The 26,512-nt window shown below is 36.7% G+C and overlaps 1 protein-coding gene across 2 annotated transcripts in view; it reads left to right on the top strand.

The window, feature by feature from the left end:
* LOC149562751 (uncharacterized) overlaps positions 1–26,512 on the top strand; it is a 41,449-nt gene that overhangs the window by 4,053 nt on the left and 10,884 nt on the right. The gene's annotated exons all lie outside the window — the stretch shown is intronic.

Below are 26,512 nucleotides of genomic sequence, written 5' to 3'. Positions count from 1 at the left end.
GAGTACTTGGAGACGACAATTTTTTTATAATAGTTTAAAGAGTCTAATACTAAATTAAAAATAGTAAAACTGTAAAACTAAAAGACTAAAGTAAATACTAATAGTAACGTCACATTAATATAAAGTCAAATAGTTTAGAAGTCACATAATCACATTACTGCATCTCATAGTCGTAACTGATTTCTGAATATCGCATATGATCATCATCATTTCAGATTAATAATTGCTGAGATTATCATTTAATATTCAAATTTTAAATTCAAAAAAGTATAGTTTGATGCTAAATCACTGATGCAAATTTTTTTTGAAAAACTTAGTACCGTAAACAAAAATCAGAAATCTATCTAGTATCTAGTATGATGATGATGCTAGTATCTAGTATGATGATGATGCTATCATCTACTCCACAAGGTTGTGATCATCCATCTCAAGGGCTTCAGCTAGCACGCTCTCCAAAAAATCATCTCTCCATGTTGGATTCCATGTTATTATCTAAATAAGTTTTTAAATATGTCTAATCATTGCTGGTCGAGTTGGATTCTAGATTTGTAGAATAATGATGGCACTATGACTGATATAATGATGTCAGTATTTTCAGGAATCAGATATCTGTGGTTGAGGTGTGAATGTCTGATGATTGGATGTGCTGATGTCTATGTATCCATCCTAGTGATATTGGGACACTGCTCTCCCAAGTGATATGCAAATGCAATATGTTGCTGCTGATCAATGTTGTAATATGCAACACACACTATGGACAATGGAACCCAGTTGCTGTGAAATAATAGTGAAGGCAGTGGCCTATGGAAATAACTTACAAGTGATCTGTATGGAATGATACCGACCACTGAATGCTGTGATTTCTGTGGTGGGTATGATATATGGAGAACTGATATGGAAGTCTGATGTAGATGCCACGGTGCAGGTATGAAGTAGGTCCTGGACCTTTGATTATCGAGGTCTCTGATATGCCACATGCTATGGATATTCTGATTGCTGATGATGCCTGGAGCTCTGATTATTCTTATTTTGAGTTGATGCAACAATCTCTGACTCAAATACTGTGATGCAAGTCGGATCTCTGATCAATGCAAACTGATTTGTAGATCTGATATAAATGTTGTGATCGCTGCTTGTTGCAATCTGTTATGAAGTTTCAATCTGATGAAGTGGTTGATATTCATCACGATTGTTGATGTATGAAAGATTTGTGTTGAACTCAGAGCAGGGATTGTTGTTCTTATGATTGGTGGAAATGAATGTTACTGTTCTTTATGAATGCTGATGAAGAGGTTGCTGTTCCTGCAATGATGTTGACAATCAGTCCTATCAGTCTAATCAGGTCTCTAAGAGACTTTCACCTAATTGGAATGGCTGCAGACTCGGGTATATGTCTCATCTCTTAAACTATTCCCAGTTAGTGAATTACAAGATGGAATCTCAAAAACAAGTAGGAAGTAAGTTGATTGATGATGATAATGCTCTATCAACGTCGATATAAGTATGATGCTCAAGCAAGCATAATAAGCTAGTTGGCTAACCCAAGTGGGTGACAGCAATGCAAAACTTAAAATAGGTCTATACTAAGAAAGGGTAGCGCACAAGTGTGCCACCCAAATAGCCCCCCCTTGCAAGGGTAAGTAGCTTATGGAGGACTGTTTGAGCTATTAGGGGAATTTGATATGGGTCCGGGCTAATAGAGGGACATGATACAATATAGAGACTGAATTTTTTGTTGTAGATAAGGTGTATGGTGAAGATATCACCCTAGCAAATTTGGTTAAAAAGCATGAGAAACAACTGAGTCTCTAAGCAACAACACTGGGGAATGTGAAGGGACATTCAAGAACTCATTAAACAGTATACTGACGGCTCTAATCTCTATATTATGACTAACATTAACTCAGAGATGGAAGAAGTATTGGTGATCGTGCACTCTATCATTATTTCATTTTATTATCACTTATAGTGGTTACTTGGTGATGAGAAATGCTGAAAGGAATATCATGAGTAAGATTGAATCATTGTGATCTTGTTTTGTAAAATAATGCTCCTTTATAGGCCAGATTGGGGAGAGAGAAGTAACTTGGTTCATTGAATTTACAAGGAATATTAGGAGGCTGTAAGAAAATGACAATTCCAAGGTGCAGACGTTGTTGCATTCAATGTAGAATCCTCATGGTACATGAGCCAAATCATAGTTCAAGTACCTGTTCAGGGTGGTGACAATGTCTCAAATGTTAGATTGTGGTGATTGATCAGGGAAGTATTGTACATACTCCATAATTCCTCAGGGGGGTTCGGGGTTGGGCCGGGCCTCGAGCGGGGGTTTGGGGTCGGCAGCCCCCAATACAGCCGAGGTCGTTAGGCTATACAATTTCTTTTTGAGGCTATTATTTGCCAATTTATGGCCAACATGTTGTAACTAATTTTAACCCTAAACGACAAAAATACTTGTATAAAAGGGCTTAAGGTTGGGGATTGTTTCATTGTGTGGGTGATGCGAAAATTGCTTCTTGCTGCGGTATTGAGCTGTAAGGGATTATAGATTGTAATTAGGTTGTAATCATTGGATTGTAATAATAGTCTACTTGTTGTTTGGTGGACATAGCCCAGTTTTTGGGTGAACCATGTTAAATCTTGTTGTCTTATGTTCTCTTTTGTGTGATCTATTATTTTTTGATATTGTTTATATTTGCATGTAATTGTTATTTCTGTCTGAGGTTAATCCTGACAAGTGATATCAGAGTGAGGTGTTTTAGTTATCCTTTGTAGGAAAGTCTCACGGTTGAGTGGGAGTGATGGCAGACGAGGGTAAGCTGAAGGTTGACAAGTTTAATGGGCAGAACTTTCAGTTATGGAAAATGCAAATGGATGATTATGTTTATCAGAAGGATTTATGGACGCTGTTGGAAGGAAAAACCAAGAATCAAGGAACTATGACAAATGAGGACTGGGATCTTTTAGACAAAAAGGCACTTGGAAGCATTCGATTATGCTTGGCACCATCAGTGACATTTAACATTACAAAAGTGAAGACGATGGAACAGTTGATGAAAACTCTAGTGACATTGTATGAAAAGCCCTCTGCTTCAAATAAAGTATTTCTCATGAAGCGTTTATTTAATATGAAAATGGCACAAGGTGGATCTGTTGCAGATCATTTAAATGGGTTTAATATTGTTACTAGTTAGTTATCTTTTGTGGGTATTAATTTTGATGAAGAAATTAGGGCTCTCTTGATTTTGTGTTCTTTGCTTGAAAGCTGGAATAGCTTGGTAATGGCTGTGAGTAATTCTATATCTAGATCTAATACCTTACAATATGATGATGTGATCGGTGTTATTTGGAGTGAGAAAACTCGTAGGAAAATCTCAGGTGGATCTACATCAGGAAGTGCTTTGAACGCACAAAGCAGAGATAGAACAACTGAGAGAGGAAATATTTTTGGAAATCGTGTGAAATCAAGAGGAAAGTCGAAGGGGAATAGGTCTCATTCGAGAGGACCAAACGATTGTTGGTACTGTGGGAAACCAGGGCATAAGAAGAAAAATTGCTGGACTCGAAAAAAATGAAGGAGATAAACCAGAAGGGAATAAGGAGGCAAATGTGGTAACAAATCTGAAGAGGATGCTTTGCTTCTGTCTTTAGAAAGTATTGATGATTCATGGGTTTTAGATTTTGGTGCTTCATTTCATGCTACACCTCATAGAGGTTATTTCATTGATTATGTCCAAGGGGATTTTGGACTTGTTTATGTGGGGGATAATGAACCCTGTTAGATTGTTGGAAAGGAAAAAGTTAAGATTAAGTTGTAGAATGAGAATCATTGGCTACTACATGAGGTAAGACATGTTCCAAGGCTGAGTAGGAATTTAATTTCAGTAGGGCAACTCAGTGATTAGGGTTGTGTAGTTACTTTTAATGATAAAAATTGGAAGGTTTCAAGAGGTTCCCTTGTAGTAGCAAAAGGTGTGAAAGTAGGCACCTTATATCTTTGTACAGGTCATACTGTTCCTTCTTCTTTGATTGTTTCAGAGAAAAATGAATGTTTCGGAATAGTTATTGTAGTTGAGTAGGGAGAACAAACAATTGCTGTAGATTTTGATACAACGCTGTGACATAACAAACTTGGGCACATGAGTGAGAAAGGTATGAAATTACTTCATTAAAAGAAAGTTTTACCAGGTTTGAAATGTGTTAATATGGATTTATGTGAAAGTTGTGTGTATGAAAAACAAAAGAGAGTGAGTTTTGTGAAGACTAGGAAGGAAAATAAAAGAGAGAGATTAGAGCTTGTGCATACAAATGTATGGGGACTAGCTCAGGCATCTTCCCTTGGTGGTTATCATTATTATGTTACATTTATTGATGCTGCAACTAGAAAAGTATGGATTTATTTCCTTAGACAAAAATGTGATGTATTTCAAACTTTTAAGAAATGTAAATGCTTGGTTGAAAATTAGATTGGAAAGAAATTAAAATGTATTAGATCTAATAATGGTGGTGAGTATTGCAGTCATGAATTTGAAGATTACTGTTTCACTAATGGTATTCGTAGATAGAAAACTGTTCCAAGGATAGGAAAATGGAGTGGTTGAATGCATGAACAAGACTATAATGGAGTGTGCTAGGAGCATGAGGTTACATGTTGGGGTGCTTGTAAACATGTGGGCGAAGGCTGTCAATACTATTGTATATTTGATTAATAGATGTCCCTCTACTCCCTTGGTCTGTGGTATTCCAAAGGAAGCATGGCTTGGTAAGAAGGTGAGTTATTCTTTTCTCAAAACTTTCAGTTGTAAAGCTTTTGCTCATATAGATTCTGAAAATAGAACCAAGCTGGAAGTTGAAGTAAAAAAAAATGTGGATTTGTTGGATATGGCATTGATGAATTTGGTTATAGGCTTTGGGATTTTGAAAATCGTAAAATTGTAAGAAGTAGGGATGTTATATTCAATGAGAAAGTGTTGTACAAAGATCTGTTGCAATAGCATGAGAAGAAAGAAGATGATTATGTAGTGTTGGATGATACTCCAAAAGATGATGTTCCAACAATTCTTCATGATGTGTAACAACAACAACAAATATCACACACCCCAGTGAATGTTAGACGGTCAATAAGGCTAAGTAGACCTCCAGAAAGATTATCTCTCTTTGTACTCTATTTTACTAAGAGATGTTGGCGAACTTGAATGTTATGATGAAGTTGTGCAGGTTGATACCAAGATTCAGTGGGAATCTGTAATGGAAGATGAAATGGGCTCCTTGCTAAAAAATAAGACTTGAGATCTATGTAAGTTGCGTGCAGGTAAATGAGCTTTACAGAATGAATGGGTTTACAGGTTGAAAGAAGAGGATGGAGGTAAGAAAATATTTAAGGTTAGGTTAGTTGTAAAAGGATTTGCACAGAAAAAAGACATTGATTTTGATGAGATATTCTCTCCTATTGTTAAAATGATTTCTATCTGTACTGTTTCAAATATTGTGGCTACTGATAATTTGCATTTGGAGCAGCTTGATGATGATTTGGATGAAAAGATATATATGGCACAACCACAAGAGATTTGAGGTCAAAGGTAAGGAAAACTTAGTGTGCAGATTGAAGAAAAGTCTATATGGCTTGAAGCAAGCACCTCGGCAATGGTATTTGAAATTTGACAGTTTTATGCATGAGCATGGATACAGTAGGTGTTATTCAGATCATTGTGTTTATTTTAAGAGGTTGGATGATGACAACTACATCATTTTATGTTTATATGTTAATGATATGCTTGTAGTTGGCTTAGCACATGCATTTGCTATGAAGGATTTGGGGACAGCAAAACAAATCCTTGGTATGAAGATTTGCGGATATAGGAAGAACAGGAAATTGACATTATCTTAGGCTGATTATATTGTGAAGGTGGTGCAACGTTTCTCTATGGAGAATGCGAAAGTTGTCTGCACACTAAGGAGATGTGTCCAAAGACACAAGAAGAGGAGGATAAGGTGTCCAAGGTACCTTATGCTTCAACTGTAGGAAGCTTGATGTATGCTATGGTATGTACAAGGTCATATATTGCACATGCAGTGGGAGTCGTTAGTAGGTGTATGAGTCATCCAAGAATGGAGTATTGGAATGCTATCAAATGGATTTTTAAAGATTTGAGAGGAACATCCAATGAGTGTTTACACTTTGGGGGCTCTACTACTAATTTATCTCAAATTTGGTAGGGGATATTGATACCAGACGGAGTACTATAGGTTATGTATTTACCATGGGGCAGCTATGAGTTGGGTTTCTAGGTTACTTTTTGGGTTTCTAGGTTATAGAAAGTGAACGCTTTATCCACTACAGTGGTAGAGTATGTTGCTACTACAGAGGCAGCCAAGGAAATGATATGGATTCAGTTTGTCATGTCCAAAAATTACAAGGCAGAACACATTTTTTTTTTGAAAGGTGAACTAAAGGATAACACATACATAGACCTATACTTTGTTATGAATATTCTATTGAACTATGGAGTGCTTGGAGTATAACAACTCATGTCCCTCGAGAATATTGGAATGTTACTTTATTCGATCATTGAGTTGGAGCTAATTAATTCTAGTTGATGTGGGAGAATTTGTTTTCATTCGAAATTTTGTATTTCAAGTTTCCATGGGAGGCCAATTGAAAATCTAAGTTATAATATAAGAGCTAGATGAGGTTATCATTTTGAATTCCACTACCTATCCTTGAAATAAGGCATTACGTATATAAATGTGAAGTACAAATTTCGCATCAATGTAGGTGTTATTATTCAATGGTTTGCGAATGCGAAGATGTTTTAAAATTGTCCTAGATGTTGCAATTATAGGTCGTATCACTATATCTATATATATATATAACCTTAACTCGTTACATTCTATGTCCAATTCTACTCTGGTTTATTATTATATAGGTACAACTATTTTATCAAATTTCTTACGTTTTATCCTTCATTAACTTCAAATCTATTGATGTCTTAAGAACCAGATATTAACTAGATTTTTTTTTATTGATTACCATAATGTATTTCTTTCTAATAACCCCTTTATCAATAATTAATATCTAAATTCTTATAATCCTAACACTAAAACTAACTAGGTGTACATGCATCTAATAACCTTTGCTTACTAACAAGAAATCTCTGTGAGCTTCTTTATATTATTTCACATGCAAATCTTGTTTTTAATCAACTTCCTTCTACTTAACTTACTAATTGAAGGATACTTGTACTAATTAGAGGAATTATAATTACATGTTCTAAATATATATGTACAATTCGCATCAACTTAATATTTTTACATGTCCCAAATAACCTATTATTTCTCAATGTCATACTTTACTTTCACATAGAAGTCATATTATATATTTCCTATTATATGCTACGTTCATTGGTTATGGTTTGTGGGAAGGATAATTATAATGACTTAACATACATATATTATTTAATATATATGTATAAAATAATTTGCAATGTCACTTAAAGTTAAGTTTACTATTTATAAAAATAAAATAATTATAATATAAGGATAATGTGTAGCACATTCCCTAAACCCAAGATTTAATTATATTCCTACTAACTATTATTTACATGGTCTCAATAGTTAGCTCTTAACCTATGTGTTTTCAAATTAAACCTACCTATAGCTACTCATTACTAAGAATCATCTTAATCCTAACTTTATTTTTACTATAAGTTATACCTAAAAAAAAAATTCCAAAAAAAACTATACTACATTCCCTTCCCCTTTCCTCTAACACCACTTCTAAGCAAACCTACCAACCTAACCTACTCCCCTCCTTTCTAAACATTAAAATGAAATGATGAAATAAAAGCAACTTCATTTCCTACTACCCCTACCCCCTAGCACCTACCTCTATTCCCTTCCTGACAATCTGCACCATCCCCAAGGCATCTACATTCCTAGGTTAGGTGCATAGCAAAAGTTTTTAACATTTGTCATGCAAGAATCACTTCCCAAGTGCTCAATATTCCAAAAGAGGTGTGACGTGCCCAAGGAAAAAGGTTTATGACTTATGTTAGAACATGTATTAGCTCCCTTCACTATCACATGCTCCCAAAGGGGGTTTTCAAGGGGGAAGGCGCTTGGTGGGACCACTTGTCCCTTCAACATGTTGAAACGCATGACTTTTCTCACTCTTTTTAAAGATAGGCGCCTAGATCTCTTTTTTTTTTAAATTTTGAAAATCTTTCTCTTTTCTTTAATAGGGATTTAGACTTATGTCTTATCTCTTTTAATTTATTTTATCTATTTTTTTTTTTCCAAAGGATATTCTCTTGATTATTTTAATGGTCTGTAATAGCAGATGGGATTATTTTTAGCGCTCCATACAAATTCCAGATAGCAAAAGTGCATCTACAGCGTACTCTCTCTTATGAATTTTTAACTATGTCATATGAGGAGTTATTTTCTTCTACAACAACTATGATTTCAAGGTAGCTTGTTTGGTGATGAGTTGATGTGACTTCTTACATCTATATAGTCTAGAGATTTATTGGTGCTAGATACTCAAACTTTACTCACTACCTACATTGCACATATTAACTATAAATGTTTTCTAAAGGATGAATATACTCATAAATGATATTGTTTATCTCTAAAACAAATTGAAATCACTATCGATGCATACACATGCACTATGAAGGAACTTATAATGCCATTGCATTCAAATACATAATAGAGAGTCTTGAAATGAAAACACTCAAATCTACATTAAATAATCTTTACAATGTTCCTCCCCTATGAGAATTCCATAGGGCTTATTGATGGAATACAAAATCTAGGCAAGGACAAGGAGTTAATCTACATAACTTTAGTATGATTCCTACAATCTTAGATATTCTCTTACATGAAATAATCTTTTTCCTTCCTACACAACTATAACAGTGATACAATCTTTCTTTTGCAAAGACAACTATTTACAAAATCTTAACTTTCTCTCTACACATTTACAACAGAATACAATAGGGAGTAAATCCCTTTCACATTACAATGAACCAACAATGGAAACTTAATATCACAACACATTTTGAGGTGACATGGGAAAGATTAGTCTCTCCATAACACTTGATTTCTCAACATTGCCAAGGGTGAAACCCTAATCTCTTCATAGGATCCATTTTCTCAAAACCTGCAAAACAACACAAAACTTGGAACCATGGAGGTTCACCTCCCATCCTAGGCCTCCAAAGAGGCCACCCACCGAGCTGGGGAAACAGGATTCAAATTGGGTTTCATTCCAATCTTACAAATGCATATACATCACATTACAACACTTGAACAATTCCATCTCAAGGGTATTTCACAATGGTTCACCAATAGAACCTTGAACATATGGTGAAGGTGTGCTTTCAAATAGGAGACTTGACATAGCATACCATATTTGCAATAAACAATTTTGATGCCCATTTGGGGCTTTCACAAATCAACAATTTCCAAGCCCTTTTGGGGCTTTCACAAACATCCTCCAAACATACTACCATCAGCTATAGCATCCTTGAAAACCCATACTCCATAAACTTCCTTTCTACACCATCATTTCCCTTATCACCCCCAAAGCAAGATATGAATGAATATGGCATACAATGGAGCCCATACTCCAAGGTTCTCAACTATATTTTAAGCCCAACTAACCCCTTCACTTTGAACTTCTCTTCCCTTCCCAAAGGGTGAGTGAAGCCTTCACACCCATTAACACTTGACATTCAAATAAAAAACAAGGAGATCAAGAAAGAAAATCAAGAAATTACATGAAGCACAATACACAATGACACCATCACAACACAATACAAAGATTCACAATAACAATACATGATTTTATAACAACACTCCATGCTTGTAGATTCATTATGCAATGTTTAAAGAAAAATAGTCATGGTTTGAACACCAACCCTGGTCCAAGCAAAAGGCAATGATAGTTGATGAAGAGCTCCCGTAGTCCTCCCCCAAAACCCTAACTATTTCTAAACTAAGAGAGTGGGTGAACACCCCACTGTTTGTCCAAAACTCTCTAAAAAGGCTTTCCCACTAACTATTTGGGCAAAAACATGAAGCCACCCCCTCTTACAAACTTGTCTCCCCCTAAGTTTGCTATATTTTACTTATTGAAAACATGGGGAAGAGCTCATGTGACAACTCCATTTTCGAATTGGTGGAAGAATGCATGGGTAAAGGGGCCCCCTAGGCTACCTAGGCATTAACTTTGTCAAAATTAGGTCCCTAACATGTTATACTATCATATGGGTAGCTTATTTTCCCTCAAAAAGCACCTTGGGACCACCTAATGACCCTTCAAAACCCTAGTCAAGTCGAAATTCGAATTTCCTTTTGATAATGACCCACCCTTCCCTTTGACAAGTGGGTTTACTTAATCATTAACAAGATAATTAGTTTTAGGGTAAAATGCCACCATGACCAAAACCCTAGATGACATGTCATTAATACACAAAATCCACAAGTGTCAATTGACACATAAAAACACATTACACATCATCATGACATGTCCCTAATGCATCTTTGAGATTAAAAATTTCACACACAAACAAGCTTACATTTACGAAATAAAATACATCACAACGAGGCTTTTGAATCTTCCAAAGATTCACCTTGGCTAAACCGTGTTCACATGAGTTTGGACCTTGTTTCCCCCAATAATTTCCATGGTTCCACTTCCTACACGCTAAACTCGAACGTCAGTAGTACAAGGGAGAGTCACATAAAATACATATCGTAAATGCATGCAAATTCTAATGTTACGTAATCCATATTAACAAAATTCAATTAAATTTCCTTTTCTTAATCGTTTCAAATAAAACATTCAAAACATTAAAATATCAAATTCTGCTTATCAACATTAATTTTTACTTACATGATCAAATTAATATTCTAGATAACTTCAAAATCTATTTTTTATCATAGTAACAAAATATTGAATCCACAACTGTTGAGTCCCTAGGCAGGTGAATTAGGTCCTAGTGCATATCACGATCTATCCTTTAACTCTAATTTCCACTCAAACATTACAACTTCATATTACAAGCATTTCTACAATTCAGTTTCTATCAAAGCAATTGCAAAAGATTAGAACATGAATGAAATTATTAAATATATCATTAACTCTTAATGTGTAGACATAAATGCGAATAATCAAAATGCAGATATTAAAATAACATAACCCTATAGTCTCAAAAGTATATCAAAACATCAAATTAGAAGTATCATAATGTAAATATGTCATCTATACTATGGCGGATTAGGTAAGGCCTCGCACAGTTCTTCTTGGAAGAATTGGGACATCCATAGAAGGATAATTATTTGTTTACAGATAGTCAGAGTGCCATTCATCTTGCAAAGAATTTTGCTCTGCATTCAAAGACAACACATTTAGTTGCGGTACCATTTCATTTGGTGAGTTTTGGATGATGGAAAGTTAAAGGTGGACAAGATGCATGCAGAGGACAATCCAAGGGATATGTTTACAAAGGTAGTGACAAGGGGGAAGCTGAATTCCTTTTCAGCTTCGGTTGCTCTTCTAGACTAAACAACATAAAAGAACAACAGAGTCGAAGGTGGTTTCATCTAGTGGGAGCCTCATGGAGTAGTGGCATAGCTACATGACCAGTCTCCGAGTGGGAGATTGTTGTTTAGTGTGGAGCCTGATCAGTCCCCAAGTGGGAGATTGTTAGATTGCGGTGATTTATCAGGGAAGTACTGTACATTCTCCATAATTCCTCTGCGGGGTTCGAGGCTGGGCTGGGGCTCGAGCCGGGGTTTGGGGGTGGTAGCCCCTAATATAGTTGAGGTTGTTAGTCCACGTGAATTTTTTTTGAGGTTATTATTTGCCAATTTATGGCCAACATGTTGTAACTAATTTTAACCCTAAAGCGACAATAATACTTGTATAAAAGGGCATAGGGTTAGGGATTGTTTCATTGTGTGGGTGATGCGAAAATTGTTTCTTACGACAGTATTGAGCTGCAAGGGATTACGGATTGTAATCAGGTTGTAATCACTGGATTGTAATAATATTGGACTTGCTGTTTGGTGGATGTAGCCTAGGGTTTGGGTGAACCACGTTAAATCTTAGTGTCTTGTGTTCTCTTCTATGTGATCTATTATTAAATATATCATTTAACTCTTAATGTGTAGACATAAATGCGAATAATCAAAATGCAGATATTAAAATAACATAACCCTATAAGTCTCAAAAGTATATCAAAACATCAAATTGGAAGTATCATAACGTAAATATATCATCTATACTATGGCGGATTAGGTGAGGCCTCACACAGTTCTTCTTGGAAGAATTGGGACATCCATAGAAGGATAATTATTTGTTTACAGATAGTCAGAGTGCCATTCATCTTGCGAAGAATTTTGCTCTGCATTCAAAGACAACACATTCAATTGCGGTACCATTTCATTCGGTGAGTTTTGCATGATGGAAAGTTAAAGCTGGACAAGATGCATACAGAGGACAATTCAACGGATATGTTTACAAAGGTAGTGACAAGGGGGAAGCTAAATTCCTTTTCAGCTTCGGTTGCTCTTCTAGACTAAACAACATAAAAGAACAATAGAGTCCAAGGTGGTTTCATCTAGTGGGAGCCTCATAGAGTAGCAACATAGCTACAGGATCAGTCTCCGAGTGGGAGATTGTTGTTTAGTGTGGAGTCTGATCAGTCCTCAAGTAGGAGATTGTTAGATTGCGGTGATTGATCAGGGAAGTACTGTACATACTCCATAATTCCTCGGCAGGGTTCGAGGCTGGGTTGGGGCCCGAGTGGGGGTTTGGGGGTGCCAGCCCCTAATACAGTTGAGGCCGTTAGTCCACACGAATTTTTTTTGAGGCTATTATTTGCCAATTTATGGCCAACATGTTGTAACTAATTTTAACCCTAAAGCGGCAAAAATACTTGTATAGAAGGGCATAGGGTTAGGGATTGTTTCATTGTGTGGGTGATGCAAAAATTGTTTCTTACGGCAGTATTGAGTTGTAAGGGATTACGGATTGTAATTAGGTTGTAATCACTGGATTGTAATAATATTGGACTTGCTGTTTGGTGGATGTAGCCTAGGGTTTGGGTGAACCACGTTAAATCTTGGTGTCTTGTGTTCTCTTCTATGTGATCTATTATTTTCTGATATTGTTTATATTTGCATGTAATTGTTATTTCTGTCTAAGGTTGATCCTAACATCAAAATCATAGTGAAATTGAAAAGTTCAGTTTGGTGCATTGTTATCTCAAAGGTTTTGTTGTTGATACGTTAATCAAGGTGGAAAAGGTCAAGACATATCTGGTAAAATGAGAAGATAAATTGTGGACATTTGAAGACCAATTCCTAAGGAGTGTCATGTGGTGACAATTCAAGTTTTTTCACATCAATCTCAATTCATCAAGTGGATGAGTTCTTCGTTTTAAAGTCTTCATCTTGTGTTTGTGCCTGGTCAACTAGAGAAACAGAATTCCCACTTCTAGCAAACTTTCCCTTCTACTGTGCTATTGCTCTTTCCTTCACTATTGGCTTGCAAAGGCATACAGATGCATTTATTGACCAGTTAGAAACCTGACTTCTAGTCATACCTGTGTGCCTTGCTAGCATTGTTTATGAAGATGTTTCAAAACCATGAATAAAATGATCAAACAAGCAAGCTTGCAAGACAAAAACTGGTACCTCTGGTAGATCTCTTTGCAATTGTGATGCAGGTTGTCGAATTGTCTCTAGTTGTTGAAGAGCTTGTTGCTGTTGCAGTTTCTGATCCATGAACTGCAGATGAGAAGTTTGTCTTCTTTGATATCTTGATTGGGCTGGTGTACTTAGCTATTCTATGCCCTGAATCTTTATCAACTGAGTTCTGAATCTGTGTCAACTAACACCTACTCTTTTTTCAGAGAGGATGTTGGGATTCTACTGCTTACTCTCTTTGTGGGGTTTTTCCACTGTGAATGCTTGCTTTGTGATGACATGGTGTCAAACTGGTGCAACAGATCTTCTACTACAATCTTCTTTATTTTTCGAATGGGGATAAATGTGTTCACCTTACATTATGTTCTGGCACCGCCTGAATTCTCAAAATGAAGACTATTACTGGAGCAAGAATCTATTAGAACATCTCACATATTGATGGCCGTCAAGAAAGCTTTATTGAACCATTCTTATGTGGCAATGACTCCATATTTGATATTTTAAATCAATGACATTTTAAATCGATTTTTTTAAAACACTGCTAGTAACAGTTGGAGTAAATTTCTTCTGCTTCAAATCTCTCCTGTTGTCATTTTGCCCTCTTTTTCTTTCTAAAATCTCTTTCTGGGTATCTCTAAATTATTGCTAAAGGATACTGCAGCCTTGAGATCTTTCTGATTTCCCTTGACACTGTATCAGGTTAATGTCTACCTCCCTTTTGGGGGATTTGGATTTTGCCTATTACTCTTATGGTGCCCGATCAGCTTATCTCCACTCCTCTGAATTACCATTAGTGTACAAAAATGATTTGTCTTATTAGTTATTTCCATTTCTTAAACTACCCAAAATTTCCTCCATGATTCTCTGGCTAACTGGATCATAGGTCTGATACCCCTGTAATAAGCTCTACTAAATACTTACAAAAAATAAATCAAACCAACCCATGAACGTTCCAGCATCAAATAGTCTCACTTTTGTTTAACTAATAAATTCACACCCAAGTTGAAATGAATAAAACTGTGACACCTTACTGGGTGTAACCCAAACTCCTCATTACTGCTGCTTGTTGCAAGGAACTTGCTGAAAACTGTACCTATGGGCTTCGGTCCCTAGCACTGAAGGCCTAAGCTGTATCAATCTCTGAGGAGGTTTTGTTTTCATTTTCACTGTTCAAAGATTCTCCCTCTTTCTTTGCAGCTACTTATACTGCCCCTGTTAAAAAATCTTGAAGTTATAACAGTTGATTCCAAAGCTGGAGGTGCCGAACAAAAAACTTAAAAAACCTACAAATAATGATGACTAGCTACCATACAATCCTCACAAATTAGTGACAGGTAATTGATTCATTTTGCCCCTCGTTTCCTCAGGATGAATGCAATCGCCCTGATTATATTGATTAACTATCTAACTAGCAGTTAGTAGAAACTCAACCATCTTATTGGGTCCTAACTATCGGACAAAAACTACAAACACACCCTCTATCTTACTTCTGTGTTGATAGACCACTTTATTAACCAAGGTACAATTACATAACATAATTTAATATCGTAGTAGTCTCTCTTGAAGCTTGCCTGCATCTTGCGCTATGATTGTAACCCTTTGAATACTTAAATGTTTTTTGTCTAACAATGTGACTTCAAGTTTCAAAAATGTCTGACTGATCATATTTGCCTTGTCGGAAATTGGGTGGATATTGTAATGTGACCAGAAGATGAATATTGCTGAGAAAAAGACACTGATAAGTAAATCGTCCACTTGGAAGGCATTTAAATCATGCTTATTTGAGTAATTCAATTAGAAGCCTTTCACAGGTTGTTGTATTGCTGTTGCATAACTACTAAATAGAAATTTTGTTGTTACTTATAGAAAGTAAATGTCAGGAGGGAGGAGGGGGTGGCTATGATTATGAAATAATATTGATTATCATAGAATTTTAGATTATTAGGTTCAAGAGTAGGGTTCATTTTTAAAATAAAGGTCTTTCTTGAGAGGAGGTGAAGCTAAACGTTCTTGGATCATGATAGAACTTATTATGGAGTGGAAGATTCCTTGACTCAAGAAACACACATGTTTCATTGAAGGAGATGACAGTAATCTCTATCAATGGATGCTATGGATGGCTGATAATGAGCTATAGGCTAAAACAAAGCATTTGCATGTGAGGATGAGGTGGAACAAAATGTTGAACTGTATTTGGAAAAGAGATAAAGGCTGCATGTCAAAGGACACAAGATAAAATCTCATACTTAACAGCAATGGGGGATGTAGTCGTTGTTGGCCATAAGATTGGAAAGTTGGACAGTATAATCAATGGCATACTAAACATGGATGGTGGCTTGGTGGTGAAAAATGACTTGGGGCTAAGCTAGGGGGTTTATGATCAGAAGCTACTCATATAGTTAAAACTCATTCTTGGCAGCAACAAGTGGTGGGGTGCAGTAGTTGGTCATAAGGTTGGATGTTTAACAGGATATCCAATGGCACACTCAATACTGAAGGGAGTCATGCTTCCGTGTTTATTGGAGCATTGAATAAGGTTCAGGGAGGGGGATGGATGACCAGAAACTGTACAAATTGTTAAACCAAAAGAAGAAAATTAGCAGGATGTAGCGGGAGATTAGAAAGTGATTGGACGTAGGAAATAAAAAATATGCTGGCAAAAAGTAAACGAATCTGGTACATGAACAACTAATATCTGGGGGTTAATGCTATTGATCAGAGCTATGAACCAAACTTCTCAATTGTCGTTGCACTAGAGGGAAATAATGTGAGGCTTGAACTTGGGCTAAAGGCTCTATAAGTGGAAAGCCTCACCTTAATGCTACACATTTGCCCTTAAATTATTTTGGGGTAAATGCTTTTGATTGGAGCTATGAACTGGACTTAACAATTTTGATTTGGTAGAAGGCAACCCTAGCAGGTTGAAACTTGGACTGATGGCTCTACATGTAGAAGGCTCAGCTTCATGCTTTAGGGTCTTCCCTAGATTTGGGAAAAATGCTTTTGATTTGAGCTAGGAATTGCGCTTGTTAATTGTCAATGTAGTAGAAGACATTCTTGCAAGGTTTGAACCTTGGTTTATGGCTTTATAGGTAGAAGCTCCCACCTTCACAATACAGGGTCTCCCCAAAATTTGGAGGTAGATGCTTTTGACCTGATCTGTAATCTGGATTTCTGAATTCTTGGTCTTGCAGAGGGCAACCTCATTAGGTTGAACTTGGCGTGATGGCTCTGTAGGCAGAAAGCTTCACTTTCATGCTGTAGGGTCTCGCCAAAGTTTTGGGGTAAGCACTTTTGATCAGAACTATTATGAACCAGAGTTCTTAAATTGCCGGCACAGTAGAAGGTAAACTTGTGAGATTTGATCCTGTACTGATGGCTATACAGACAGAAAACCCTACCTTCACACTGTATGCTCTCCCTTTCTTTAAACCTCATTTGTTTGTTCAAAAGTCTCTAAACCCCTGTAAAATCCCATATCCAATGAGGGAGTCGGCTATATTAAACACAAGGGAAAAACCCCTTGATGACAATTTTTCGAACTGTTACAATTTGTCTGCTGTTCATTGGGGGAGTCAGGTTAATTCCTCAAACAAGTACAGCAGCAAGTTTACCTGGTAACACACCCAAGTGACTGAATTGTATTTGTTACAGGGATGGGTATGGTGTTTCAACATGTTAATTTTCTTTAGGGCTGGGTATATCTGTACAAAATGTGTACGCACACATGTAATTTATAGTATTGTATACCATGCATATGATGAACAAAAGCAGCCTAATTAAGTTAATTTCTTGAAAAGCTTCTCCATTACTATACTTAAAATATATAAATTTTGTATATAACAAATAATTGTTGATACATAAATATTTATATTTATATACTATCTGATATATAAATATTTTTTAATATTAAAAATTGTTTTATGTATAATAAATACTAATTATATAATATAAAGTATCTTGTCATTTCTATTAAATTACTTTGTGAGGCAAAACATGAGCATATTTGAATAGCTCTGTCATTGGCTGTTACTTCTGGACGCCCTGTCAAAATATAAAAATCTCCTCTCCTTTCTCTGTTTGTGGTTTTGAATGGTCAAGGACAAAAAGATCAAGGTACTTTAGTGTAGTAGTGCTTTCATGATCTGAGACTGACAAGAAGGAATGGAATACAGGTCCTAAAACCTACAGAAAGAATGAAATATGGTCCTCCTAGAATTCAAAAAACGAATGAAATGTGTTGGTCAGGGTTTTTGGAGATCAAAGTTTTAAAGAAATATTTTGCAATCATGCCTTCATTTGGAGTTGCTGTAGAAGGGCACTGGAATTGCCATGCAAGTGTTGTAATCTATTGAATTTTCTAGCTCCCATCTCAAGAATATTCCAGCTGTAAAAATTGGTACTGTGTGAACCAACAGGGAAATCAATGCAGATTATTGTTTCTGGGGTGTTTTGCACCTGAGTTGGCCTAATTTTGTGCTGATTTGGTAAAACATGGTCTGATGCACGTTTTTCATGGTAAATCTGGCCTCTTTTATCAAGTCCAATCCTTCAAAAGCTTTTGTTGCTGATCTCAAATATCTATTGCTTGCATATTTGTTTGACTGTTATGAGCTTATACTTCTTGCATTAAGCTTTATTAACATCTTTTTGAGTGCATATTAGCATGGGCTGTTTTTTTTTTTTTGGAGATATTCAAATAGATTTCTGGTAGCTAAGTTGTAAGTTGTATGCAATCTACTTGCAAAGTTTACTAGTTGTGTAAATTTGGCTTTGCTTTTTAGAGTTGGTTGACTATTTTTCTTTCTATTGATTTTCCTTTTTCCTTTTGCATACAGAAACTGAATTTATTGCATGAAAATGACGTGCATCAAAATATTGATCAATATAATTACAGATCTTTTAACATTATGATTATTTGCTGAAAAATCCTAATTGATGGAAAGGATCTTTGAGAAAAATCTCAGTCTTGAAATATGTGAATACAGTTGCAAGGAATTTTTTATTAGAGAAGCATTGGATAATTTATAAATGAGGGTGACAGAATTTAGACTTCGTGGGAATTCAATTTTAATACAAGATTGTCACATATATGGTTTGAAAAGGTTAAGAGAAAAACCTGTTTTTCGAAGTCTCCATCCAGATACTAGAAACTACAGGCAAGCTCATTAAATTCATTTACGAATTTTCTTCTGGGGAACAACACTTAGCAATGAGGGACCTTAACATTGTTTCAGGAAATTTGTTTGGATAATTCACGAAGTTCATTAAGCAGAGATTCTTAGACATTGACCGTGCACAATTAGGAAGTATCTGTGCCTTCTAAGAATGGAGGAAAATCATGTCATGACTCCATCTAAGGAGGAATCAAATGAGTTAACAATTTAATTCTTGCTGACTATCAACAATTAAAACCAGCAGATATCTCTCACGGCTATTCCTATAATTTTAATTCAGAAAATTAACTTACTCTGTAAGCTAAGGAAAATAGAGGGAAAATCTTAACTCTATCCAGTCAGCTCCAATGCTTAAAGTTAAGATGATGTGCACGCAACAAGTAATGTAATGACCTTTACTCAAAGGTCACTAAAAACTACTAACACTGAACTATGCAATTACATCAAACACTTGGCATGTAGTCTGAACTGTGCAATGTAACATACTGAATATGTGCTAAGCAATTTCATCAAACACTTGGCAAGCAATCACCTTCACTGCTGAGATATAAAATGCTGAAAGAAATATTTGTTAAATTATAATTCCACCTACTCCATGATACCCAAACAGTGCCAATATATATATATACGCATTCAATTAAGATGTTGCTGCTCTTAGAATCAATTACAACTTCAGATTACCAGTAATTTATGGTCTTTTACTAAATTAACAGTGCACTGTCAGGACTGATTACAAAGGATTAAACATGCTTTTTGTGTCACTATCCAAGATATACCAATGTCCTATGCAGCTGGTTACAAACAGAGACAAAATTCATAGTCTTTCTTGTCACATGAACAACAATTGACATTTAGAAATGCATTTTGCATATACAGCAGTGACTTTATCCATTAAACTCTCATATACAACATATATTCAGATAATTGTAATTAAAAGAAGAACCTGGGAATGATGCAACAATGTTGTCTATATGCTGAAGATACAGTGATCAGGCTGCAACCTTAATCTGTCCCAAATCCAGCAACTGTACGGTCTGCAAGTACAGCCATACTTGTACGGCCCTGTTTGATTTTAGTATAAATTGTTTCCTTCTCCAAATGGTGCTAAATCAAGCATGGTCTGAATCGCCCAGGTCTTAGGAATGCAAAGAAATTGGCAACTTGAATTTCAAACCAGGTATGATGAATTTATGACTCCAAATATGCTCCCAATCTGATCTTTGAAAATGACCAGTTCTGCATCAGATTTGTGCATAAATATTGTCCCAGACTTTACAAAACCCTTCTAACAAATATGATGCAATCTTTTCACCAAAATGACTCCAGAGATGTTCACTTTCAACCCTAGTATGAAAACTCAATGAAGCTCAACTTGAAATGCTTTTTCGAATTATTTTTTCGTATCTGCTTTTTCGTATCTGCTTTTTCAAGCTGCTTTTTCGGACTGCTTTTTCAGATAGGTGGGCTCACTTCCTTTACCCTTTGTGGGTTCATTAACTAAGTGGTGGTAGATAGGGAGATATAACCCCGACACTTTATCCCACCCAGCCAATCCTATGAATAGTAGGGCAATAGGTATTAGGCAGGCCGATGTAGGTAGCTGTCTGTTCCGGTGCTTGTACGTCGAGCTTTTTTTTCAGATTTGCTTTTTCGCTTTGCTTTTTCGGCCTGTTGCTTTTTTTTTTCGGTTCTGCTTTTTTCAAAGAAATCAAACCCTCAAGTAGTCTGAGTATACAAATTAAGCTCAACTTGAAATGGCTGAATACCACTTCCAAAGTGCAACCCTTCAGAAGGTCTTTCACTTCCTCAGTTATGCAATCTCTTGAGAGGTATCGTTCTCAAGGATTATGTTGAATATTTGCAGACTTGGATGGTGCCACAAATGCTCAAAGAGAATGTAGTTGAATTATCAAATCCCGTCCATGCAAATGAGAGGCCAAGCCCTCTATTTATTCACTTTTCTAAGAAGTTACTAAGAACTTTTAGAGGCATCCATAATAAAAACTCATTATAATGCACTTTTATAATTAAATAACTTTATAAAATAAAAAGTGCAACTCAATTTAAAATTATAACATGTAGGCCGCGTATAAAAAAGCAATGATAAAATAATATCTCCAAGAGCATAATAAGCCATCCAATCTTCAAATAAACCCCAGAATGACCCTCTCATCACAACCACCAGTCTATGAGAGTCCGTGATAGACTGATTCGGCACGCAAAACAATGTCAACCAAAACGGGGACATTACAAGTAAGTACTATACAAGGACACATAATTGTTGTGGAGAAGGAATGTTATTACTTCTGATAGTGATAGAGTGGTATTTGCTAATTATGAGGTCTGATGTGGTAATGACCAGCGATAATACTGATCACAGTATTACCAGTGATTGCAACTAGTAACAAAGATAATATTAGACAAGACAAACTGAAAGGCACTGACAATGATTAATTAAAAGAGGCAGCAGGAATCATATTGTTCTCTCCTAAAGATTGATCAGACATACTTACTGCTCTAACAAAACAGTGGTTAGATATGCTTAACAAATGAAATAAAAAAATTTAGGGGCAAAGGTCAGGAGGCGTCTCTTTAGAAGAGATGCTTTCCTTGGAGATATAAAGTACCCCTCAGAACTGGAAGCAAAGGTGAATATCAAAGACAAGAGACAAGCATTCGATCAAGCAAGATCTGGTAGTGTCATTATTATGAAATTGAACAGCAGTTTATATACTGGTCAAAGAATTTTGGTATGCTGTACAAGGCATGATAGTTTGATTAGGCTGAACTGTTATTCATCTTCCATTTGATATGGAATAGGAAGTCAATATAGGTAACATAAATTTCTACTATTATATGTTATTCTTTTTTATTTGTGTAGCCTATGCGTCTTAGAGTAGATATAACGTTTCTTCTAAGCATTCATTCAATCTTTGTTCGGCATATGAGAAATGCACGTAGTATAAGGGTTCATTTGTGTTGAAATCCTGTGTAGCGGTGAGAGAGATCTGTAACCTCTGACGCTATCATATTTTTCTGTATTCCTGTTGTCGACTATGTCTCTCCATTCACAAGCTGCTGCAGAAGATAATATATTTTTGATGTTTCTCTATTGTGCTTTGTGTGTCAAAGGCTTCATGCCTACATGGCATTGTGATTACTTGGCATTATTTTTAATTTTCACCATTGCTGTTGATAGTTATTGTTAGGAGATGTATCGCTGTTTAGTGATAGCATCGGTTAAGTTTTTGTCTTCATCGATTCATATTTCCTTGCCTTCTTTTCTTGTGACTCAGCTGGTTTATTGGCACTGTAAAATCAATTTTGTATTGCCGGCAAGTTAAGATATTGATGACTAAGTTGCTTCGTTCCTTCTCTTTATGTTTGATAGTTTTTATATTAAAGACATTGAGACTCTTCATGGAGGCGTCCGTTCATTTCCGGGGCTGCCACATATGCCTTGTAATGTTTGATGGTTTGGTTTCCTGCTAGTAATCTGTAGTTACATGAGGATTCTATTCATTGTTGTTTTTCTTTGTAGATAGTTGAGATTCTTTGAGCAGATAATTTGTGTTTATAAATATTCGGCTTCACTTGCTGGTTCCAATTTTTTTTGATCAGTGACTCTATTGTTCCAGTCTTATTTAAATTAGGGTCATTTCATTTGTGTTGAGTTGTAGAATATAATCATAACTTATTCATACCAATTATATTCAGTTTTTTAAATTAAAAGAACTCTGAGATTATGTAGAAAGGAATAAGCTTTTTGATTGATCAGTACTGAAGGAATCAATCATATGCAGCTATCTTGTAATTGTTTCTGAGAACTCAATAAAGGTACTATCTTTCTGTGGGCAGGGTTGTTTCCTTCTGTGAGGAGGGTTTTCCTGAGGATAAAAATCCATATTGTATTTTTGTTTTCTGAGTTTCAAGCTTTTATTTTTGCAATTATACGCCTCTGGTTCTAAAATTAACAATTTGAGTTGGGTAACCCTGGGTGGGTTGGAGCCTGAATGTCAGGGGTCATTCCGTCCTTGTGGGCTTGATGGACAGGTTTAAGGTGCCTTATATGATCTCCCATGGTGCTTCATAATGTGGATAGGTTATTTGGGAGAGCTTTAAGGAATACCACATGTACATCATGAATATTATTATGAAGATTGTAATTTTTGTCGTTAACCTCATTGAATTTTATGTTCATTAATTTTTGATAAGTAATCTCATTGCAGGCACCAAATCAAGATATTAAGTTGATAATGACATCCCCAAGCATAATCTAAACCCCATTTGGGAATTCTAGGGCAATCTAAGTAAGAGTCTAAAAAGGGGATGGCACAAAACACCAGGTTCTCACTCAGACAAGGTTATCAGAATCTGCCAGAATTGAATCAGTTTGTGACATTGTAAGACCACATCAAAGAAATACCATATTGGAGTGCTTTGGGTTTGATGGGTCTGGATAATCCTCAAGAGTCATTGAAAGAGGGCCAATTCCAAACTATGGTAACAACTTTCCAATACTTGAAAGAATTTTATGGAAATGATAAATGCTGATTTTATCTACTAGAACTAAATGCATCAAAAGGTTTGGGAAACAACAAGGAACAATTTTACAATGTTGTATTGGCTAAACTAAGGGTATCAATTAAAAAGAAACCCTGGTCCCAAGAATAATTGGACATTGGTAAATTCCAAAAACAAGGGGGTAACCTAAAAAAGGGTTAGTATATGGAAGATATCAGTATGAGTATGTTGAATATATCCACAAATCGATATTTTATAATGCTTTAGTAAAGTTTAAGAGCATTCTCTCCACTGAGAGTTTTGTTCTTAAAATTGAGCATTGCCTTCCAATATAATTTATAAGACTAGGTTCTATTTACTACGTACTACATCCAGATCTGTACAAGCATTGTCTTATGTTGATATAGTGCCTCTAAAATTGGACACCTTGCCTTCTAAATATCCAAATGTGTAAGCATTATCCAACAAATCCAATTTGTATAGTCAAAGTACTTAATTTGGGTTTGCGTTTACTGGCATGGTCAAAACAACCAGGGTTGGGTATGTTTTGAGTCTTCGATACGAAAAACATAAAAATTTTACCCTAAAATTTGGATGGAGAGGAGTACTGATTCCCAAACTATGATGGCCAATAAGTCGAACATGGAGGCAACCTGGCTAGAATTGGTGAAGCTATCAAGGGTGAGGAGCCGTCTAAGATGGAAGGTGAAGAGGTCACGGTCCCTCTCAGAGAAGTGAAAGAGGGTACAAGGATGGGTCACAGTGGACGAGGGGTGGGAGATGTGAGGCAAAGGGTGGGGGGGGGGGAAGAAAACCGCGAGGTTGAGGAAGGCATGATTGGCCAGGGGGAGGCGGGAGATGGTGAAACTATAGATGGAAGGAATGTAGGAAGCACAAATGAGAGCATAGTCTAAAATGCTCACACCTCCATAATGAGGCCAACAAGTAAAGAGCTCAGAACTCGGGAAGCAAGCGAGGCTGTTCAAAATCACCAGAGCATAAGACTCACAAGCTGTTGGAGGTGGCGACCATAACAAGAAAGAGGTCCGCGACAAGTCTTGGAAAATCGTTGAAGCCCTAGGTTAACAAGAAGGGGCGGGGGGGAATAAAACCGTGAGGTTGAGGAGGGCATGATTGGCCGGGGGGAGGTGGGAGATGGTGAAACTGTAGGTGGAAGGAATGAAGGGAGCACAAGCGAGAGCATAGTCCACAATGCTTGCCTCCCCACAATGAGGCCAACAAGTGAAGAGCTCAAAACTCAGTAAGCAAGAGATCTCGTTCAAAATTATCAGATCATAAGACTCACAAAGCTGGAGGAGGTGGTGACCATAACAAGAAAGAGGTCCACGACAATTCTTGGAAAAGCGTTGAAGCCCTAGGCCGACATAATCTGTCTCTGAAGTGCAAGTCAAGTTTGAACCTTGATCATGAAGAGGAGTTTGAAGATCTCTAGTTTGTGCATTGAAATCCCCTAAGATGATGATATCACCCATGGCCGCGAACTTGGAAATGCACTCGTGCAAGTCCGTAAAAGGGTCCCCATGCACGGTGTTGTGCATGGTGTATGGTGGAGAGGCTGGTAGAAAGTAGCAAACGACAATGAAGATATCTTTGTAATAATGACTAGTGTGATCAACATAGATCCATTAGAATCTAGCAAAGGTGTTAGAATGGACAAGAAATGTAGCACTGAAAAGAACATTTTTAATCAAGCAGACTACTCTAGAACTATGGACACCGCCATAAGTAGGGACCTCTTCCCTACACTCTAACAACCACTAGTACCTTGTGTACCCAGGAAGAGGATTTATGAGACTCATGAGTTGTAGTGACAACCAAAATATCAACACAACCCATTGTATCCCAAAAAAGACTAGGCAAGGACCATAAAGAACCATAGCTATTCCAACAGTTGACAACTAGAGAGCTGATGGAAGGCTCACACTTTCCCAACTGCTGGCGAGATTGTGATTTGGCCTTGGAGGTCAGTCTCGATTCCTAATTACCGGGAGGGGAGTCACAAATAACCGCTTTGAGGTTCCGAATAATCGCCCATTTCTATTGCATCTTGTCTCTGCTGTGAGACTCTTGGAGTGTTTTAACATTGTCACCTGTGATTTTGTGAGATCCTTGTCGAGATAGATCTTAGTGGGAAGAGGGAATAACTTCCTTTTCGCCCTAAGAGCTTGAAGCCTATCAGGCAGGAAGAGAAAGTAGATGTAAAGGGTATCATCTTGGCCAAGCCAACATCTCTCTAGTGTAATATTGGAGATACCCTGCTGAATGTTGAGGAAGATGTAACGGATTGAAGTAGGGTTATCAGTAGAAAGAGGAAGACCCTATACCCTTATGTTCAGCTTGCGAGCATGCCTCGCTCATCATCAATTTTCCCTTGCACAATATTTTCTACACCCGAAAGAGGTACAATCCCATTATTGTAACATAAAGAGGTCTAAGATTCAACTTTCTGTTCGGTTTTGGACATCAAAGAAGAGTGTTTGGCCACAATTTCAGTTTGCTTGTCTTTGAAGGTGTCTAGTTCATCCAACTTCCCAAGTCCAAGTGCGATTTGATGTCCACTGTCTTAGAGGTAAATATGGTGGAAAAGCTGCTGAGGAGTTTAGTGTTTGAATTTGTCTTAGAGAGACTACACAGTGTCTCTCAATTGCTAGTTCTCTAATTCAGAGACAGAGGTTGAGAAAGGGGGGTCTCAACGATAGCTGAAGCAGACATGGAGGGAGAAACAAAAGGCACACTAAAAGTGCAGAAGAGGGGTGCCAGCAAAAGAGAAGGGCAAAGCACCAACAATCATGATGCCAGCCCAAAGAAAAGCTTCCAACTATGATAAAGAACTTAGAGTGGCAGCCTTACGACCAAACAAGCACCAGAGCACACATGGAAATGATAGAAGAGAGTGAGAGACAGTTCGCCAACTGTTTGCAAGAATCCGCAACATGCAAATTACTGTCTCCCAAGGCAAAGATCCGGTGAAATAGCTGCTTGTGCCAGAAACAATGCTACACCAAATGTAGGAACTGCATCAACTACAGAACCACAACGACATTACTAGCAGAGCAGAAAAGATCAAGACA

The sequence above is a fragment of the Cupressus sempervirens genome, chromosome 4 (genome assembly GCF_028749045.1).
Source record: "Cupressus sempervirens isolate cs-2001-9-10 chromosome 4, ASM2874904v1, whole genome shotgun sequence".
Taxonomy (NCBI): Eukaryota; Viridiplantae; Streptophyta; class Pinopsida; order Cupressales; family Cupressaceae; genus Cupressus; species Cupressus sempervirens.
Note: the sequence above shows the minus strand (reverse complement) of the source record. Positions and strands in the feature narration are given on the sequence as shown.